The sequence below is a fragment of the Heterocephalus glaber genome, unplaced genomic scaffold, assembly GCF_053883595.1.
Source record: "Heterocephalus glaber isolate CG9 unplaced genomic scaffold, H.glaber_assembly_v1.0 deba00001532, whole genome shotgun sequence".
Taxonomy (NCBI): Eukaryota; Metazoa; Chordata; class Mammalia; order Rodentia; family Bathyergidae; genus Heterocephalus; species Heterocephalus glaber.
In genome coordinates this window covers 34,068,383-34,089,495 of record NW_028258330.1, presented here as the reverse complement: position 1 = coordinate 34,089,495, position 21,113 = coordinate 34,068,383, and the positions used below count along the sequence as shown (strand labels likewise).

Genomic DNA, 21,113 nt, shown 5'->3' with positions numbered 1-21,113 from the left:
ATTTTTCATCATCCCAAACTAAATGTTTGTACCCATCTTAACATATTCCCATATTTCCTTCCCAACCCTGCTTATCTTTATTCTACTATCAATCATCATGAGGAACTACTACCACCATACTACATAGGTAAAATGACCAAGGAAGTAAAATATACACATAGATTTTTTTTCTACATTTTTTAACATAAATTTCAAGTGGTTTTTCACAGGCACTGAAGTTAGTCTGTCCTACTGTGAAGCCTCCTCAGGGCACTTGTAATGTCCTTATTCCTCAGTGTGTAGATGAAGGGATTCACCACAGGGGTGACCACACTGTACATCACTGAAGCCAATGCACTATTTCTGGAAGAATGTGATATGGCTGAACCAATTTATACAGGTGTCAATGCTGAGTCTCAGAGATACTAACAAATTGTCTTATGTCACAGAAGTAAGTAGAGCTAGAAGCATTCAAAATCAAGTTGTCAAGTCTCTGTGTTTACCTCATTTAAGTTTTTCTGCAAATTTTCAGAAAGTTTCAAGAGTAAGTTCAGAGGTCTGAACCACAGATGCACTCAGGTACACTTTTAAACACTTTCCAGGTTCCTGACTAGGAAAAAAATCAGGACCTAACTATATGTCTATGTTTGAGGTCATGTGAACAGATTATGGGCACAGAGGAGGATAAGGACAGTGGCAAGGATAACCTGAGTGGAGAAAGTGCTGATTTATCCTGCATGGCTCCTACTTTAAAATCATTACCAATGAGCATCAGCTATGCTACCTCTAGTTCACTCAGTAAGCACCACACATGGATCCCCACTGTGACTTACATGAAATGTCCACCTCACCTTGTAGTGAGCAAGAAATCTTTCCCAGAGTGAAAGGAAGTGAAATGTATTTTTGTGCTGTCCACAGTCCAAGCTGCTGAGATTTGACCAGCAAGAACACCCTGTGCTATAGTCAGAAAGATCAATTCAAAGAAATCTTTGCTCCTTTCTATCTAGACATCTATGGCATGTTATACAAAAATGCTGTGATGGTTTCTTCCTGCATAATAATATTTCAGCCTCTTGTATCTTGAACAAGACGTGCAGATAAAATAACACAAGCTGCATAGAGCACATAGCTCAGAGCCAGGCACTTATGGAGCCCTGCATAAAGGTAGAACATGTTAGGATTACTGTCCTCCTCGTTGTTGTCATCACCATAGTACATATTTTGTGGTGTTCATGAAAGAGATTAGATGAACCCATTTTCCTCTCTTGTAGGTTAGAAAATTATGGGAAGTAGAACCACTAAAGATAAAAATCAAACTTTGAGAATTTTGGGACTTCCAAGTCAACCAAGAACATAAAGTTCACAATCCACAAACTTGAAATTTTCATACTGTTATTCTCCCTTGTGGCTACTCCAGCTATGATATTTCTTGTGAGAATGAAAGAAATAAAGCTTATTTTAGTTCCCCCATTCCTGTGTCCCTCAGAACTTACTTGGTTATGATGTATGTCTTCTCGGTCATGATTTAGGACTACAGATATGATGAGCTGCCTCTGCCAGCTGTCCAGTGATGGCTCAACTTCACTCCTCTGGGCCAGCAGGAATACAGTTACAGACAGCAGGTTCCTGACTACAAAATCATGGGAGGAGCAGACACAGGTATGGAGCCACTGGACTAGAGTAATCATACTGAAGTGCTGGAGACACAGGATGAATATTTACTACCACATGTCCTTGGAAACTGAATGCATAGAGCTCATAATTAATCATGTTGGCCCACACTGTCTCCCTCTCTAAGAACTTCCTAATGACAATAGAGAAAAAAAGAGAAAAAGTAAATTTTTTCAAAGGCTTTGGGCTGCTCAAGAGAAAGTCCATGTGCATGTGTACTATTGTTTCTGTCTTTTCTAAAGGCCCATATGATTTTACTTGCATATTTTTGCTAACATTCACATAAAAATTTTACCATTTCAGCCATTTTAAGTGTGTGGTTTGGTGGCATTAATTACATTCAGATAATTGTGCAACCATCACCACCATCTGTCTCCAGAAAGACTTTGTATTTGCAATCTAAATTTGTTTCCATTTTTTTAATCTCCCCATTCTCTCTTTTCCCAAGGTAGTGACCACCAGTCATGAAACATAATGGTATACTGAAGACATCAAAGTACAAAAATATGTGACTGAGGATGCCGAACATTCAGATCAAGATGTTGCATTTCACTTTCTTTTCCAACTCACATCCCAAATGGATGCCACTGGTACTGAGAGTACGTTGTTCAACCAGGTTAAGGAGGAGATTTTTTATGTCCTGTTCCTCAGGCTACATGTGATGAAATTAGAATGTGAGGAAGTAGTTGGAAGGTATACTCCAAAGGCTACACTAGAAAACAGCCAAACTGTTCAGAGGGAAGCCAACAGGTGAAAAGGACATGATCCCTCCTATCTATTGAAGGGACATTAAGAATGGTCTAATGAGTATTATTATAAGAGAAAAGGAGAAAGACATGGGGGAAAACCAAAAATGATTCCAAAAAAGACATCATCATATGACAGGTAAAAGTAGAGCAACAGATAAAATTAAGAACTTAAGGGATATAGAAGTTAGCACTTTCTACATTCTTGAAGTAGGTAATTGTAAGGCCATCAATTTGTACAGCTGGGATACCAAGAGAAAAAGTAAAATTGACTCTAAAACTAAGAAGCCATGGAGCTGAGAGTTCACAATGACTCTGTACTACAGAAGGCAACAGATATCCACCGATTAATCACAAGTCATCACAGTCAGAAGCATATCATCTATAACCCCCCTCCCCCAAATTAAAAAAAAAGATAGATTTGTATCAAGCAGACTACATAGAAGACAAATCTACTGTCAGTTAAGATGCCCACAATCATCTTTGGGACTACAATGGAAATGAATCAGTTGTCAGTGTAGGAAAGGTTGGACAGGAAGAAGTACATGGGGGTGCAGAGGTGGGAGTCACAGCTGATAGCCAGGATGATGAGCAGGTTCCCAAGCCTTGTGACCAGGTTCATGGACAGGAACAGTTAAAAAAAGAAGGCGCTGCAGGTGTGGATCATCTGATAATTCCAGGAGAATAAATTTTGCAGTATTAGAGATGTTTTCTGACTGCATGGTTCCCAAGCACCATGAGCAAAGACATGGACAGAAGCAGTCTACAAAGCATGGTTTGTGGGCCTAGATTCTCTTAAAAACCTAGTTGATCAAATTCTGTGACATGGGTTAGATTTTGTGGTTCTGTATTGTCTGGGCACTTTTTTTAAAACATAAGGGATTTTTGGACTAAACAAACAAGTATAGCCATACATACACTGCCATTATTTTGAATTCAAGAAATTAGTGAGTCTTAATGTTTGAGAATCTTCAAACTATATACCTAGAAGACCTCATTACCTCTAAAAAACTCCTCAGCTGTGGCAAAGCCATCCCTCTTCCAACTTTTAATTATTGACTTCTGTGCTATTCATCTTTTTCTAAAGAGATCTATGCTAGAAACTGCAATAGTTTAGGTGTCCCTGAGAGTCCCACGTTAAAGCCTTGATATTCAGAGTGGGAGGTGGCAGAGGCTTTAGGAGTTGTGGCCAAGTGGGTGTTCTCCATGTCCTAGGGAGCATGATAAGGAAGAAGTCAGTGGGACTACAACCACTTCCTCTTTTTCTATATCTTTTCAGGCAATAAGATGAACATTTTTGTTTCATTACAAATTCCCACTGGGAATGCTACCTCACATTCCAGCCAAGACAATAGAATCAAATGAAATCGTACTGAGACCTCGAAAATTGTGGGTCAGAACACAACTTCTCTCTTCATAAGTTCTTTATCTCAGATATATGTCCACAGTAATAGGAAGCTGACTAATACAGAGACACTCTAGTAAATAATATTACTAGACCAAGAACACTAGAGAGTTTTCTTTAAAATATATGTTAGAGAGACATGATGCATTCTTATAATCCCAAGATTACAAGCTGAGAGGCTGAGGCAGGAGGATTTCAAATTTAAGCACAGCCTGAGCAACTCAGTGGCTTAGAAAGAATCTGTCTCAAAATAAAAATAAAAAGGGCTGGAAATTTAGTTCAATGCAAGGGCATTGTTTTTCAGTCCCTAGAACTGCAAATAAAATGAAATGAAACTACCAGAAATATATAAGGTATGGGACAGCTGATTTAGCTTAGTGGTTTTGGCAGCTGCCTCACAAGTGCAGATTTGAGTTTGACCCCCAGTACCAGAAAAAAAAAAAGAAATAAATAAGGTATGATCAAAATATACATATATACAGAGAGAATGTTTAAATTTTTAAAACATTATCACAGTTAAAGATACACCACCATGAATCCCTCCAAATACTTCTCCTGGCTTCAAATATACTTATCCCATCATTCATGCCACTTTCCCAAGCAGTACTGAAAGTCTTCTGTTTTGTCCTTATGAGGTGTGATCAAAAATATGGTGAATTCAGCTAGTGAGTGCCACCCAATGAAAGGGTAGGATTGTAAAAATAATTTAAAGAACTAAATAAAGAAAAGATGGTAGCAAACATGGAGGTAGACTTTTTGGAGATGTAAAAGAGGTGTAGTAGGTAAGGTAGGGGTAAAGAGTAGTAAAATTGATCAAGATACAATATGCATATATACCAATTTTCCAAAACAAATGTAATAATAATGCATAACATATACTAACTAATATAAATAATTTTTTTTAATTATGATGTGTCTTCATCGATCTTATTCACCGGATCTGGCACTGTGCATCTTCTGGATGTTCCTCCAAAGTCAAAATGACTATGAAAATTAAATGTTTTGAATCAATTTAGGACATCAAGGCAGCCACAATAATACAACTAAAATCACGAGAAAGAACTTCCAGAACTGCTTCAGAAAGTGGCAAGAACATTGGGAGAAGTGTGCTCAAAGCAAGGTTGGAGTGCTGTTTTGAGGGGGAATTAAGGCACATGTGTCTTTTACTGTAATAATTTATTTAAACATTCACTGTGGATTCCTATTATGCCTCACATATTCTAATTTGAAGAAAATATATGAAATAAAAAATAGTCCACTCCCTTTACCAACAAAAATATTTTTATTAAGAAATTCTGAAATGTACTCATGGTACTCTAAAACAACAGCACGAATTCTCTTGGCTTAGAATGTTTATAAACAGTCTGTAAGAATGTTACCAAGAACTGGCATTGAAACATCATAATCACAAAGCATTTTAATTTCCAGTTTCAGTCATAGATTTTCATAGTTCATTGAAATTCTGACTAGTCTGTGTTATAGTAATGTGTGCATTCAAAAATAGGAATTGTATTTTCAAAATCATTTAATATACAGCTCTGACCTTGTCTTCAGTGGACTTTAAGTTTTGAGAAGTATGTTCATAGCTGTGTGTATATTCGTCCAATGTCACTGATCAAGAAGATGGTTTGTGTACAGTGCCTCTGTCAATAATTCAACAATCATAAAACATTCTAAAACAATTTTCAAAGTCTTTATTCATATAGGTTTCTTTGTATCAGTACCATACAATCATAGAAAAGCATCCAATGTTTGAGACGACTCTTCGGTATTTCTGTAGGATTTTTGACTCTGCATCCATACTTTCATATTAATACCTCTGCATTGCACAACTACATTCAGCACACGGGGAGTTCCCAAACCAAGTCATAGTTCAGCTCAAACATTTCCACATCATTCATTCTTTTTTGGAAGTGTAACATTTTATTAATAACCTTGGAACAAATGAATTAGTAATAATTCCTTATAGTTATATATAGCATTTTACAATTTTGAAAGAATGTTCATATATACCAAAAAAGCCCTCACAACATCCCTGTGAGGGAAGTAGGGTAGGTGTTATTTTCCTATTACTAGTCAGGAGAACAAGGCTCAGAAGTGAAATAAAGTCACACGGTTGGTAAATAATGAAGCTAGGACTAGAACCTAGGCCTTCTGACATGCTGCCTCCCTGAGAACATTCAAGTAGTATCTATACTATGCAATGAACATTTCTCTCCCATGACGTTAATAAAATTTTGGTTTTTTAAAGTTTTTATATAAATTTTCCCTCACATCCCTAAACACTCAAATTGTGATGAGATATTTCTTCCCTGTTATTGCACTATTTCTCAGATGTGTCAACTTGCACCATCGTAAGATGAAACCTATGACTATGTTTTGAGGATCCTTGGTTACAAATTCTAATTTATGATATGAAGATTTATTTCAGAAAATTCTGCATAAGTATTCCCATGACAGACATGTCAAATTTACTTAAACTAAATAAAACAGGTCTTTTCATATTCTCAAAAGCTTTGCAATCTTACCAATAAGACTTTTATTTATTTATTTATTTAATTTTGGTACTGGGGATTGAACTCAGGACCTTGCACTTGCAAGGCAGGCACTCTGCCACTGAGCTAAATCCCCGGCCCAGCAATAAGACTTTAAGATGTGGCAATATTGGAAGGTGTTTAGCAACATTAGTGGGAAATGTATGAAGACTGCACCTAAATGCGAGTCATATGACACTAATTTTTTTTTTCCTTGTTGGCCTTACAGAGGAAAGGGAGCCATTACAGTCTTTCAGGTATGATCCCACCTTATGTGTGATATTCTCTGTAACAAGCTAGAAAAATGATCTGTTATAATAATAGGAGGGTTTAGGCAGTAGTGACCAAAGCATATATGCATATGGTGGAAAGAAGATATTTGTTCTTTAGTGATTTTGCTAGGTCCAGTGTAAATTGCTTATCAAGGCAGATTTTAAGCTATACAATCTCTTCTAAATTAAAAAAATGTGTAATATGATAGTTATCAACTTTGAATACAAGTGAGTGCAACTGACCCAAAACTACATCTCAAAAGTATAGTGAAGTTCAAGAGGCATGAGAGGTAAGGGATAAAACCCAATTACTGCTCTGGTATGGAGTGAAAAACAAAGAGCGAACACAAATCTTCAGTTTCAAGTGAACCAGAACATCAGGCATGTAAAGCAAGTTTTAAAAATATGAAAATGTGCCTGAGCTGTATTATCAGGAATGATATTTTTTAAATTTCAGTTATAACCTTTTAAATGTAGGAACAATGGGAAGAAACAAGCCTATGGATGATTGGTACAGAAAACAAATGGGAACTACAAAAAGCTTCAAAGTGGGAATTCAGAGAAGACCAAGGAACTTAAGTACATTCAAAATGGATTTAGAACCACTCTAAATCTATCCTTTCCAAAACTGTTTCCTAAATTGAGAGATTTGGCCAAAAGAGTTAGTGATAATGAAAGTAACATTTTTATCTTACAAAAAGAAAGTAGTTATTTAAATGTAGAATAGAAATTAATGATTAGTTCACTGACTCAGCTGTAGAAACTGAAACTTAAGTGCTGCTGTCAGTGATAAATTGTAGAAAACTGCTTTCAAAAACAGAATTGCCATGTTAGGACTGAACATTAAAACTATGAAGAAAGAAGTACTTTTGTACTTCAAGTCTAATGAGGAAACACATATTCTTACTAAAGAAATCTATCAGTTTAAACTAATGTGAAAAATGTTAAAGCTATATTTAAGTTTTCTAATATAAGAAGATCTAGAATGCTCTATTCTGGTGTACAAGCTCAAAATCAACTACACTTTTTAAATGCATCTAATAGCCTAGACTGTTTCTTACATAGTGCCATTGTGATCATCATCTTCATGTTTTCTTCAGTGGGTTTGATTCCCTGGCTGTGTTCTGTATAGAAACCATGATGGTGGTAATAAGAATATTTTGGTTCCAATCACTGAAGGATTAATCAGAACATTTTGAACTGCAGTGGTTGAAGAAACTGGTTTGACAGGTGTGGACTGAGAAGATGGAATCTTCACTGTAAATCTTTGGGTTGTCACTGACACGTCAGTTGCCAATTTATTTGAGACAGACATTGTTTGTGGGGCTGCTATAGTAGGAATGGTAGGTCTGCTACTAACAGCACCAACACTTAACTGGGGAACTAGTCATCCTTGATTAGGTCCCTTTTTTATTAAGGACTTCAGCCTATAGTTTGGGGCTGTTAAGCAGTATCTATCAGGTGGTAGCCTAGGTCCTGCATATGGTTTAATCAGTGGCAAAGGCTTTTGATTTTTCTGCCTTGCAATATCCAGTAAAAAGGAAAGCAAATTCCAACATTTGATATATAACCCTTGGTTCATACTCCATGATTTCCATATCCTTCAGGATCTGTGCCATCACCAATGCACCTCTGTGAGCTTTCTTGGGAGGTGCCATCTTGCCGGACTTCATGTTACCCAGCCTCTGACATCAATCATTCTTGCTGTAGTGCTAGAACATTCTCTAATTTCAGCTATTAAGGCAACACACTTTCACTGCTTTATAAAAGCATACTGTAATTTAACAGGAAAATGTAAAATAAAATGCAGAAATGACATATACCTACGTTGTTTTCTCATCTAGTTAAATTAGGATATTAATTCAACCTAACTTAAAGATTGGTAAAAACATTATTGCAAAATATTTTAAATATCTTAGAGCAAGTGGTTCTCTGCATACTGCATCAATGTATTTGTTGGTGAACACTTAATCATATACTGTTAGTATCAGCATAGCATAGAATGAATTCATTTTTAAATTTTTATTAATACATGTTTGAAGTGCATAATGTTACATTCATTGTGAAAAATTGATACATGTACATAACAATTCCCAATACTTTTTCCCCCTTTCCTCACCACTCTCTTTTGCTATCATGAGATTCATTTACTTATCTTATATGTACTTATAAAACTAATTATCATACATACAGATTAACATCTAGACTATTAGGGAAAAAACATAAAACACATGACAACTATACTAAAGCAAGGTATATTTTTAGATACACTGTTAATTCACAATGGATTGCAACAACTTTTTTCTCTCATTTTTTCTATTATCTGTCTTATATTTAACACTTCATTTTATATATTGAATTGCTCATATAAGAGAAAGCCATGTAATGTTTAAGTTTGTCTGATTTACTTCATTTAACATTATGGTCTATGGCGCATCTATTTTCCCACAAATGAGTCAAATTTATCCTTTTTTATGTCAGAGTAATACTTCATGGTGTATAAATATGTCATTTTATTTATCCATTCATCTGTTGATGGACATTAGGCTATTTCCAAGATTTAGCTATTGTGAACTATGCTGCTATAAACATGAGTATGCATTCATACATCACTGTGTTATGATGCTTTAACACTTTTAGAAAGATACCTAGAAGGGGAGTGGCTGAATGAAATGATTTTAGTTTTAGTTTTAGTTTTTTGATCAATCTACATACTGACTTCCATAGTGGTGTTACCAATTTACACTCCCACCAACAATGAAGCATTCCTTTGTCCCTGCCGTCTTGCCAGCATTTATTATTGGTTGATTTCTTGATGCTAACCATTCTTTCTGGAGGGAGATGAAATCTCAGTGTTGTTTTAATGTCCAGTTTTTGAATGGAATGCAATTTTGAACATTTTTTCATGTGTTTTTTGGCCATTTATATTTCTTCATTTGAGAAGTATCTACTCATTGCAGATGCCCATTTTGTGATTAGGTCTTTATATTTTAGAGGTCTAACTCATTTGATATCTTTATATATTCTAGATATTAGCCTTTCGTGTAAGGAGTAGCTGGAAAAATTTTTTTCCTTCTATCCAGAGAATCATGTCATCTGCAAATAATGATAATTTAAATTCTTCCTTTCCTATAAATATACCTTTCATTTGTTTAATTTCTCTGGCTAACATTTCACAAACTATATTGAAAAAGAGTGGTGGCAGTGGACATCCTCATCTTGTTCTAACACATCAGTTTGGCCCTACAGGAAGGAACCAAGGTATGGTATAAGAATGTGGAGATCACTAGCTTGGTTCTGACCTTTCACCTCTGTAGACTGTATTGTGTATCTCTCCTCTCTATGTCTTCCTGTTCCTCCCTAGAATTAGGGAGAACAATGCTCATGTCTACAAATGTAGTACTTCATGTTAATTTGTACCTTAATAATTATGCCATTGTTTTATTTATTCATTAGAAAAATAGCCTGGTTTTTGATGAAGAAATTCACAATCTCTGTCTAAACTCATTATAACACAGAATGAATTAAAATCTAAACAGTTCCTGAGCTGAAGCAGTGGGTTACTCCATCTCCTTCTGTATTTTTCATATTTATGAAAATGTCTTCCATGGATTTTGCATAATTGAATGTTGGGTGTAATTTTTTTTTCAAAGGAACATTTTCCTTGTATCCATGACATAGAGACAAGAAAGTACTATTTTATCTTATGTCTGATATTTTGGGTTGTCCCTGGAAAGGTGGATTATACAGACTTGATAATCACGGGATGAGGAAGTGATATGCCATGAAAAAAACATAACAATATTAAACAGAGATTTTAATCTTTAATGCCTGCTCTTTGCAAATGAAGGATAGCCTCTAGGGAGCTTAAATGACAGAATGTTATTACTCTCCAGATATTCAGCATTTACTTAAGGACAAAAATGAAATGTCTTGCTAGAGAACAAGGGGAACCATAACTTGGGATCTCAGGATAATATAAAAACAATGTGACAATTAATTTTACCAATAATATCCCTTACTTTTCCATATGTTTTGCATTTGTCACATACTGATCATATAGGGACCCAGGGTTATACATTTAATTCATATTTAATTCAGCTGTATCAACAATAAATCTAGATACATAACAATTCAGAGTATTAAAGACACTAACAAACTTCCTATGTCACAGAAATAATATATAGAGTAAGCAGGATTTAAGATTAAATTGTCACTTTCTGAAAATCTGAGAGTATAATAATCATTTTAATTTTATTCTAACTATATGAATGATTTCAGCAGAGGTTCAGATGAATTAACCACCGGGATATCCCAGGTGCATTATAGAAAAATTTCCAGGTTCTTGAGCAAAAATATAACTGAGAAATAATTTTATTTTTCCTTTTGATATTCCTCGAGCTCTTTAGAAGAATTGAGGAAGATTTGAAGAGATGTAATGTTATCATGTATGGAGGCAAGAGAGATTGGTCTTCAGTTATTACATACCCACCCTTTCTATGATATTTGGCTGTGATCTGTAGCCATCCTGCCTTCTGGAGATGCAGAGAGTGACAATGGTGACTTTGCCCTGGGATCTACTAGGAACCTCAAAAGAGAAGCCAGTAAGTAGGGGCTCTTTTTCTGGAGTGACAAGGAAGTGAATTACCTGGCATGATACTCTGTGTCTCTAATTAGCACAATTCTGTGTGTAAAGGAATAATCCTAAATCTAAACCCATACTAAAATCATATCAAAATGGATTAAATACCCAGATACAAAAAAATTGACCCTGGTGGCAGACAAACTAGGTAAAATTATTGAAGACAGAGACATAAACAAGGGCTCTCTAAGCAGAATTTTGATTGCACAAGAAATAATACCAAGAATGGGATTATTTCAAATTAAATTTTTTTCACAGGAAAGGAAACAACCAACTGAATGAAGAGACAATATAGAGAAAGAGAAAAAATTTTACCAGCTACTGCTTGTACAAATGACTAATAATATATAGGATATAAAAAGAACTATAAAATTATACCCCCCAAAATAAATGATAAAATTAAAAAGTTGAAATGATTTCTCTCAAAAGATGACATACAAATGGTCAATAAACATATGAAAAAATGTTCAGCATCTTTGACCATAAAAGAAATACAAATTACACAACACTGAGATTCCATCTTACTTCAGAAAGAATGGCTGTCAGGAATTCAAGCAACAGCAAATGCTGGTGAAATTGTTGGAGAAAAGAAACCCTTCTACATTGTTGGTGGAAATGTAAGCTAGTACAATCAGTACAGAAATAAATATGGAGGGTCCTCTAAATTGAAAAATAGAACTCCAACTTGACCCAGCTATACCTCTTCTTGGGTATCTCTCCATCTGAGTTACTTTTCTCCTTGCTGAGATAAAATAATCAACATGCAAAGTTAACTGAGTAAAGGTTTTCTTTTTCTGTTTTTTGTTTTTTGGTTTTTTTTTTTGTACCAGGGATCCAACTCGGAACTTTCCACTTGTGAGGCAGGTGGTGGCACCACTGAGCTAAATCCCCAGTCCTCAGCAAAGGTTTATTGTAGCTCAAAGATTGTAGAGGTTCGGTTCATAATTGGTTGGCTCCAAGGCAGTGTGGCATGGCAGAGGGGCATCACGGAGGAGAGGTCAGAAAAGCAGCAAAGTAGGGAAGCAGCAAGCAGAAATCGGTGACCCTCTTTCATTTCCTTATATTTTATCCAAGCTACCCACCCTTAGGGCAGGTAGCACTCACACCCAGGGTGGGGCAGCCTTAATCCTAGCATCACACTAATGAATCAATGTCAGCATTGCATCCTGTATCCCAGCATCACACACCCAGGTTTGGCCATCTCAGAAAAAAACCACTTAGGACCACATGAGGCTTTAGCGGGGGCATCTAGACAAGCCATAAACCCTCAAAATTGTTAAAGATCTCATACTACAGTGATATATGCATACCCACATTTATAACAGCACAGTACACAAAGGATCAATTATTAAAATGAAATGCATGCCCATCAAAAGATCAATGCCTAATGAAAATGTTTTATATACACATAAAAATAGCTTTAGTCTGTCCTACCTAGAAATGTAATATATTTTACATTGACATGTTTTGATCTTTCTTTTTTGCAAAATAATTATGATTTTGTAATTGTGATTTCAACACTATGCAGAAACTGTGTAAAACATGGCTGAGTACCATGCATTTAAGAAGCCCTCTATAATGCTTCATGATGCTATAGTTACTGACATCATTCTCATGCTTGTTGTTAGCTTCAGGCTCCTTTTGGAGTACTTATTACACAGTTTGAAGAGACCTGTTTTCTACTGTAATGGATCAAATGTCCATAGTTCCAAAAGTGAGGGAAGAAAACAAAACTTTGAATGAGAAATCTGGACTGCCACCACAACCAAAAACAAAGGTATCATAGTCCTCATAGATTACATTTTACATTTTGTTATCTTCCCATTAAGCAATTTAGAATATTGTGTTTGTCTGACTAGTAGGTAACACTTCTAACAGTCGTTCCCCAATCCATCATTTCCCTCAGCAATTATTGGGTGAGGCTGCATCTCTGATGGGTGAAGAACGGCTAAATCTCTCTTCACCCCCACTCTGCCCAGATCCTCATGACAACCCAGACTCTGTTCTCAGATTTGTCAAAAATGCCATTTTAGGAGTTTCTTGTTGCAAACAAACATGGGAAGTGCACATACACTTATGGAGCCCACTGGAGAGGAACCATCAAGCTGAAGGAAGGGCATATTCTGATTTTTTACTGTTACACAACATTACAGACTTCAGGCACATAATTTAAAATCAGCCAAAGCAACCTATCTTATCCAAACCTCTAGGAACTCCCTAATATAATCAGAGGAAGAAGAAGAAGAAAAACACAAAATCAATGTCCACAAAGGTTTGGAGCTCCTCTATTTTGGAGCTCGTTCATAATGTTCACTTTATTTGAGTCTTCATATTTTAGAGAATCATCAGCATTTTATTTACACTGCTTATGGTGGTAAAGCACACATAACAAAATTTATCATTTTAACTACTTCAGCACACAGTACAATGGTATTGATTACATTTACATCATTGTGAAATCACAAAGATGCAGCCAGTAAAGGTTTGTACTATTCCCAGAAATTTTCCACACATTTTTAGGGTCCCTGTGCCTCTCTTTCCCATCACTATGAAACTTGTTGAGGAATTGAGATTACAAATGACAAAGCAGTGACCAAGGATGCTAGAAGTGTAGATCTACAGGTTTGGTTTTATTGCTATATACCAATTGATTACACAGGTCCTAGAAAGCCTCTTCAGGGCACTTTTGATTCAGCATAAGGGTGACCACAGTGTACATTACTGAGGCCACCGCACTATTTCTGGGGGATTGCAAAATGGCAGAACCAAGGTATTCTACAAGACCAGTTCCATAAAATAAGCAATCAACTGATAAGTGAGACCCACAGGTTGAGAAGGCTTTATACTTCACACTTGATGATGGGATACTCAGAACAGAGGAAACAATTTTATAGTAAGAGAAAAGGATTCCTGAGATGGGTTAAATGCCAAATATGATACCAAGAAAATAAATAACCTTATTATTCCTAAAAGATCCAGAACAAGCAAGATTCAGAAGTTGAGAAGGGTCACAGAAGAAATTGGAAATTTCTATGTCCTTGAAGTAGATAAATTGTAAGGCAATCAAATTGTGCAACTGTGAGTCCAAAAGGCTAATCGAAAATGATACCAACACTAGGAAGCCACAGAGGCAAGGGTGCATGATGGCTGAATAATGTAAGGGATGGCTGATGGCCACAAACCTGTCATAGGCCATTACACTAAGATGCATATCATCCATACATGCAAAAATAACAAAAAGGGACATCTGTGTCAGACAGCTGAAATAGGAGATGACTCTGCTTTCACTCTGGATGTCTACGATCATCTTTGGGACTGTGATGGAGATGAAACAGATGTCAGCCAAGGACAAGTTGGAGAGAAAGAAGTACATGGGGGTGTGGAGGTGGGAGTCAGAGATGACAGCCAGGATGATGAGCAGGTTCCCAAGCACTGTGACCAGGTACATGGATAGGAACAGTCCAAGGAGGACAGGCTGCAGTGCTGGGTTCTTTGAGAAGCCCATGAGATGGAATTCTGGGACACCTGTGAGATTTTGTGTTTCTACGTTGCTTGGACACCTTTTGGAAGAAAATATTCTAAATAAGAAAACGAAATTTCAGACGTCCAGAACACTGTACATATTTTGAATTCCAGGGTTTACAAAGTATTCACACTTGATTTCCATAGATCCTCGGCAACATTGCACAGCTATGACAAGCCCAGTCTTTGAATCTTTCATTAACAGTTTCTTTTTTATCATGATTTATTTGGTTTTTTGAGTAGTATATGTTCATGTACATGTTTACATTTATTGTGTGCAGTTGGTACATGTACATAACACATCCTCCTTTATTTTTTCATCCCATTTCCCTCCCCTAGCTCCATCTCTCCATCCACTTTCCATTTGTGAAAGATCTATCTTTCTACTTGCATTACTCACTTTCCTGTATATATTAGAGACACTCAAGTGAGCAATGTTAGAAGACTAAGAACACTGTACATATCAACTTGGCTTTGTTGAATTCCAGATTTTGATAAAAATTGTTGAGTTCTATGCATCTAAACTTAGGACATCACTGACCATAAATGTGACATTAGTGTACAGAGCAGCTGTCAGTGGTTAGAGAGTAATGTTAATAAACTTTTTTGAAATTAAAAGAATTAGGTATATTTTGTTGAAACCCACATTAACAAAGTGAGTTACTTCACATGAAGAAAGTTCTTTAGTTTATTTTTAGTCTTAATTCTGCAATCTAAGATGGCATACTCATATTTTTCCATTGTTTTCCTGCTGTTAAATTTTCATTTGAAGACTTTAGGATGGGTTCCAAAAATCTAAATGTAAATTGGAAAGCTGGAAGCTTCTAATGCCCAGTTAGTTAATTTTTATTTCAACCTTCACTGAAAACTAGATTGCAATTTCCTCCTCTCAGCTACACGATGACAACTTGGGCTTGTTTTTTGCTCATTTTGCATGAGTATATAATTGAGAAACAAAGCAGAAAAGGAGAGAAAATAAAGTAAATCCACATATACAGTTCCTTATCTGTAGAGATAAAATTATCTATTCTATTAAATTATCTATTGGTAAGAGGTTTGTAGGCAATATTTTCAAAATTATATTAAACACGTGGACTGGTGATTCTCAGTCTCATTTATCAATATATTTACCTGTGGATATGTTAATATATGTGGATACTCTGGTTTCACCCCAAACCAATTTAATCAGAATATCTGCGTGTTAAATTCTTGATGTTTCTTTTCTACACCAAGGGTTGAGAACCAATGCCTTAGAAAGTTTAAGGGCATTTGGAAAACATTCCATTAATATTAAAATATTACTATACCGAATAATACACAATGCACACATTAAAATATAAATATTAATAATGTATAATTCAAAACTAATATATAATGCTGCTTTGAATTATTATCTATGAAATTTGAGTTCTGGATATCTTTGCTTGTTTCTCTTCCCTACACACCTTTCCACCAAAAGGAACTATCAGAATTTGGTAGCTAGATTTTCCTGTCAATGTATAATGTCAGTTTTTTTCATGTATCTATAATTTGCCTTAAAAATCATACTCCAAAATATATAAAGCTCATCTAAACTGTATAAATAAGAACATCTATTTCCCATCAAATGTACAAGTTTATATTGATACATGTTTTTAAGTTTCTCAATGTATGTGAATCTATTTCAAACATTTTAAACTGATACCCAGAATTACCTAAAAAAAAACGTTACTGAATTGGCAAGTTGATTTGGGTGACAACCTTTTCAAATTTCATCTAACTCTGTCCATATCTCTCAAGGGAAAAGTTCCCATATATGATGGGGATAAAAGATTGTTCATTAACTTCCAACAATCAATGCATATTCCATTTATGACTAATCATCTGTGTTCATTGTCTCAGTAAAGTATGGGTTATTATCAACATATTTCCTTATACATTTTGTAACTTACAAAAATATTGCAAGCTTGTTTATTATAAAAAAGTGAAAAATACAAAGAGAAGTATGAAAAGAACCTACTAATTATTCCAACTCCTTAACGGAAATTACTGCTAAAATATTTTAAAGATCACCTTATACACATACACAAATATATGGGTATCTCTCTCTTTACAAGTAATAAGAACATTTTAAAAACAAGTAAAATTTTATTATACTGTTCATATTGCTCTGCAGCCTGTTTTGTTTCCTCTAAGATTGATATATGTGTGCTGAAATACATTTTCCATTTCAAAGAAAAAATGGAAATGCTTTTGTAAGTGGGGAGAAGAGAAAAGGTTTAAAGAAGGGGAAAAGAATGGGAAAAAATAATTAAGAAATATTATGTACAGGTACAAATTCCTTATGATGAATGTGATCGCCATGTATGGCAAACATGTACTAATAAAAAATAAGTATATAGCTATAAATGTCTCTAATTTCTCATTTTTTATGGCTGAGTAGTACTCCATTTTATACAAAAAACACATTGTCTTTATCCAGTCTCCAGTTGATGGGTATTTGAGCTGTTTCCAAGTTTTAGCTATCACAAACCATGCTGCTATGAACATGAGTGCACATATATCACTGTGGTATGATTCTTTTAATTCTTTGGGGAAGATCCCCAGCAGTGGAATAGTGAGGTCAAATGGGACTAAGTGGATGCACATTGAGGTGATACTCTTAAGTGAAATAAATAGGACACACATGTATAAATACTGAATAGTTTCTCTGGTGTGAGAAACTGAAAGTGTAAATAAGGACTAAATTGTGTAATAGGTAATATCAAATAGGAAGAAAAGGGGCAAAGGGGAAAGGATAGAAGGGAATAGGATGAATATGAGAAAATGGAAAAATAGGAACAAAATCTTTGTAAATACAGAGGAATGGAGGGGTTGAAGGGAGGGCTGGGCAAGGGTTAAAAATAACCAAGAGAGGCTATGTAAAGGTGCAAATTTCCACTGATGAATGTCTTTATATTGTATGCCTAAAATGTACCAATGATTAGAATGAATAATCAATAATGCAAAATAGGAAGAAAAGGTCCAAAGGGGTAGGGGTAGTGGGAGGGGCAGGGGAAAGGAAAGAAGGGAAAGGAAAAATAATGAGAAATGGAAAAAATGGAAATAAAGTCTTTGTAAATAGGGAAGGGTGGAGGGGGTGAAGGGAGGGCTAGGAATGGAGAAAAAATAAGAACCAAGATGCATTATGTAAAGGTAAATTTCCCAATGAGAAATGTAATTGTGTTGTATACCTACAATGTACCAATAAAAGAATAAAGTGCAAAAAAAGTATATAAAACGTTTTAAAACAAGATTTTTCTTTTGCTAAAATAAAAAAATATGTAATTACTGAAAATTTTAGAGTTTGACAACCTATCATTTTTTACATGCAGATGTGCCAAAATTATTTATCTTCCCACAATTAGTGGACTTTCAAACTATTATAAAGTGTTACAAGGAACAGCTTTATATACTTGCTAGTACTGTACTTAATATATAAAAACAAAATATTCTTGTAGTTTGTACATTAATAATTTTTCAAAAAATAATCTTTTAAAGGGGGAGTATTTTGAGGGGTGATTGAGGGCAATATATCTTTTACTGTCATAAATTTTTAAAATTAAAAGCAGTAATCCTTCCATTATAAACCATTAAGAAATTTCAACCACAATGAGGAATAATATTTCCTTTTGGCTCTAGGACAAGAGATAATGTTGTGTGATGAAAGTCAAGAACTCAGTATTTTATTCCCAAGTCATAGATCTTCTGCTATATGCAAAGTATGCATGAGTCTCTCACTTCACTGAGAAGTGAAAGGAGAACAACACCCATCCCCACAACATGTGTAGCACATAAGAGAAGTTTAAAACCTAAAAATATTTGGTCATTATGTATATTGTTTAACAAAATATAGAATTCAACATTCTGGACAGAGTGACTTACTGATGCAGATGATTTCTAAGGAGCACTGGAGCTGGGAAAAATATGAACTCTAAAATGTATCTCCTCCCTGGATAGAAGTTTTACCTGTTCCTTCTTTTGTCCTTGTTTTTGGTTTCACACCCTCATCAAAATGTCTGCTAAGTTACTGAATAATTAATTATATAGAAGTGGTTGAATGGATTACAGGGAATATGTGTGCATGATGTGGACACAGACAAAGCAATTCTATCTTGTCTCCAGTTCTAGGTGGCAATCCTGAGAGGGATAAAATGCAGACAGGAAAGCACCATGTGTGCCAAAGCCACACTGATTATGGTGAGGATTTGTGAAGTCTATTCAAAGTTTATGACAGATTTTTTTCTTTTGATGCCTCCTCTTTGCCAAACAGGTAATCAGAAGTGAAAGAGCTAGTCATTCCTCTCCACCCATGCAACATGTATAAGGACAAATGGGAAATGTCCTGCTACAGAAATAGGAAAAATGTCATTTCTAAGCAAACCGTATTTTAAAAGAATAACGTTTGTCTTTTCATTATTAATGAAAAAATTAAAATTTTCATTTTTTCTCATCTTACATAGTTATCACTATTAATCACATAAGAAACACTCATTATCTATTGTTCTATTAATCATTTCTTATGGCTGTTGCCTCAACTAGAAATCACTTCAAAAGATAATGCTGAGTCTCAGTGATACTAACACTCTGCCCTTTGTTACAGAAAAAATAAGAGCAGCTAGCAGAAATTTAAATTAAATTATTGTTGCCTGGATCTGATCCACTAAACTTTTTCATTGTTTTTCAACTGTGAGAGTATTTCATCAAAGATATTGTGGCTTTACCACATATACATCTTGGACAAAATTTAATACTGTTTTCAGTTTGCTTAGTGGGAATGAAATCAATATCTGATTTATATGTTCAAGGTTGAGTGGGTGAGTACAAAAATGAAAGAGGAAGTAGTTAGCTGGAATGACATACAGCGAGAGCAGGAGGGAGACCTGAACTGGGTTTGCATGTTCCTAGCCTTTCTGTGAGATTCACATTTGATTTCAGCCATTTTCTTCTAAAGTAGATGCAGCAGGTGCCACCCACTACTTTCTCATTTTATTTAAAAGAAATACCTAATGAGAATGCCATAGGGCAAAATGCCACATGAGCAAGGGGTCTCTTCCAAAAGTGGCAGGGGCCAGAAAAGGCTGGCAGAATTGTCAAGGTGATAAAATGCATGATTTCCTAGCAGGATTCCTTGTGTGTATACCCAGACAGCCTAATTAAAACACCTTATTTGCACCTAAAAACTTACCACATTACAAAAATTTCATAACCTTAAACCCACATAAAATAATATCTGGGCACTTATAACTACAGAAAAAACTATGTAGATGAAACAAAACAAGCTAAATAGAACAGATAACTCAATTTATGACATTTAAAACATTCTCTATGATCAATGATGTTTAGATTACTGTCATCCTCCACCTCACTCATATCATCACATTGCTAAAGTTTTTCAAAAGCTTACAGAGCAGTTTAGAGGGACTCACTTTCCCCTACTATGTGTGAAAAGAAAAAAAATGCAAAGAAAAGGGTAACATTGAGGGACCTTACTAGGACCCCCTCCACTACAGCAAAGAATATAAACCACACTGTTATGTTTAGCTGAATTTTCACCCATTGGCACCCTCCCATATGGCTACACAAACCGCATGTTTGTCCTGAACAGGAGGACATCATGATTCTGATAGTCTTTCATTTTATCCATCCTCTCCCTCAGCACTTACTGTGTTAAGATGTAATACTGCTGGAACATGGCCAAGTACTGAGCACCTCCCCTCCCAAATCCCTATTTAAGTCTCAGTCTCTGTTCTCCAATTCATATGAATACAGGGTGAGATAGGAACTTTCTGATGCTCACAACCATGGTGAGCAGGGACATAGATGGTGACCACAAGACTGGTGCCATTAATATAGAAGTCCATAGTCCGAATATTGGCTATTATATGACCTTGGAGGTTGCTTGCAGAGCTCATAATTAGCCAAAAAGCTCATGTTCTTCAAATCCCTAAGGAATTTCTAACATTAATGAAGGGAGAAGAAAATAAATGTGCTCCAAATGTTTCATACTCTTCCCAGTAAGAAGGAGGCTTGTACATAATATCGATTCTATGTCTTTTTAAAAGAACATTTACCTGAGTTTCACTTCTGCTCTTTATATGATAAAATAGACAAGACAAAATTATCATTTTAACCATTTTTAATTTACATTAACTATAGGAAATTGTTGTGAAACTATCAAGAGTATCCATGCCAATAAATTATTCATTTGTCAAATTCAAAATTTGTCCACATATTAGAAGCTCCTGATGCCTTCATTCCCCAATTTGGATATCACCATTTACTTGTAAACAATATGAGACATTAAAGCATGCACACAATAAA

At 35.3% G+C, this 21,113-nt stretch overlaps 2 pseudogenes; both read right to left on the bottom strand.

The window, feature by feature from the left end:
* Nucleotides 1-218: 218 nt before the first annotated feature.
* Nucleotides 219-20,653, bottom strand: LOC106008260 (olfactory receptor 7E24-like; annotated as a pseudogene).
* On the bottom strand, nt 7,665-8,280 carry LOC101700557 (transcription initiation factor TFIID subunit 9B pseudogene; annotated as a pseudogene).
* Nucleotides 20,654-21,113: the final 460 nt, after the last annotated feature.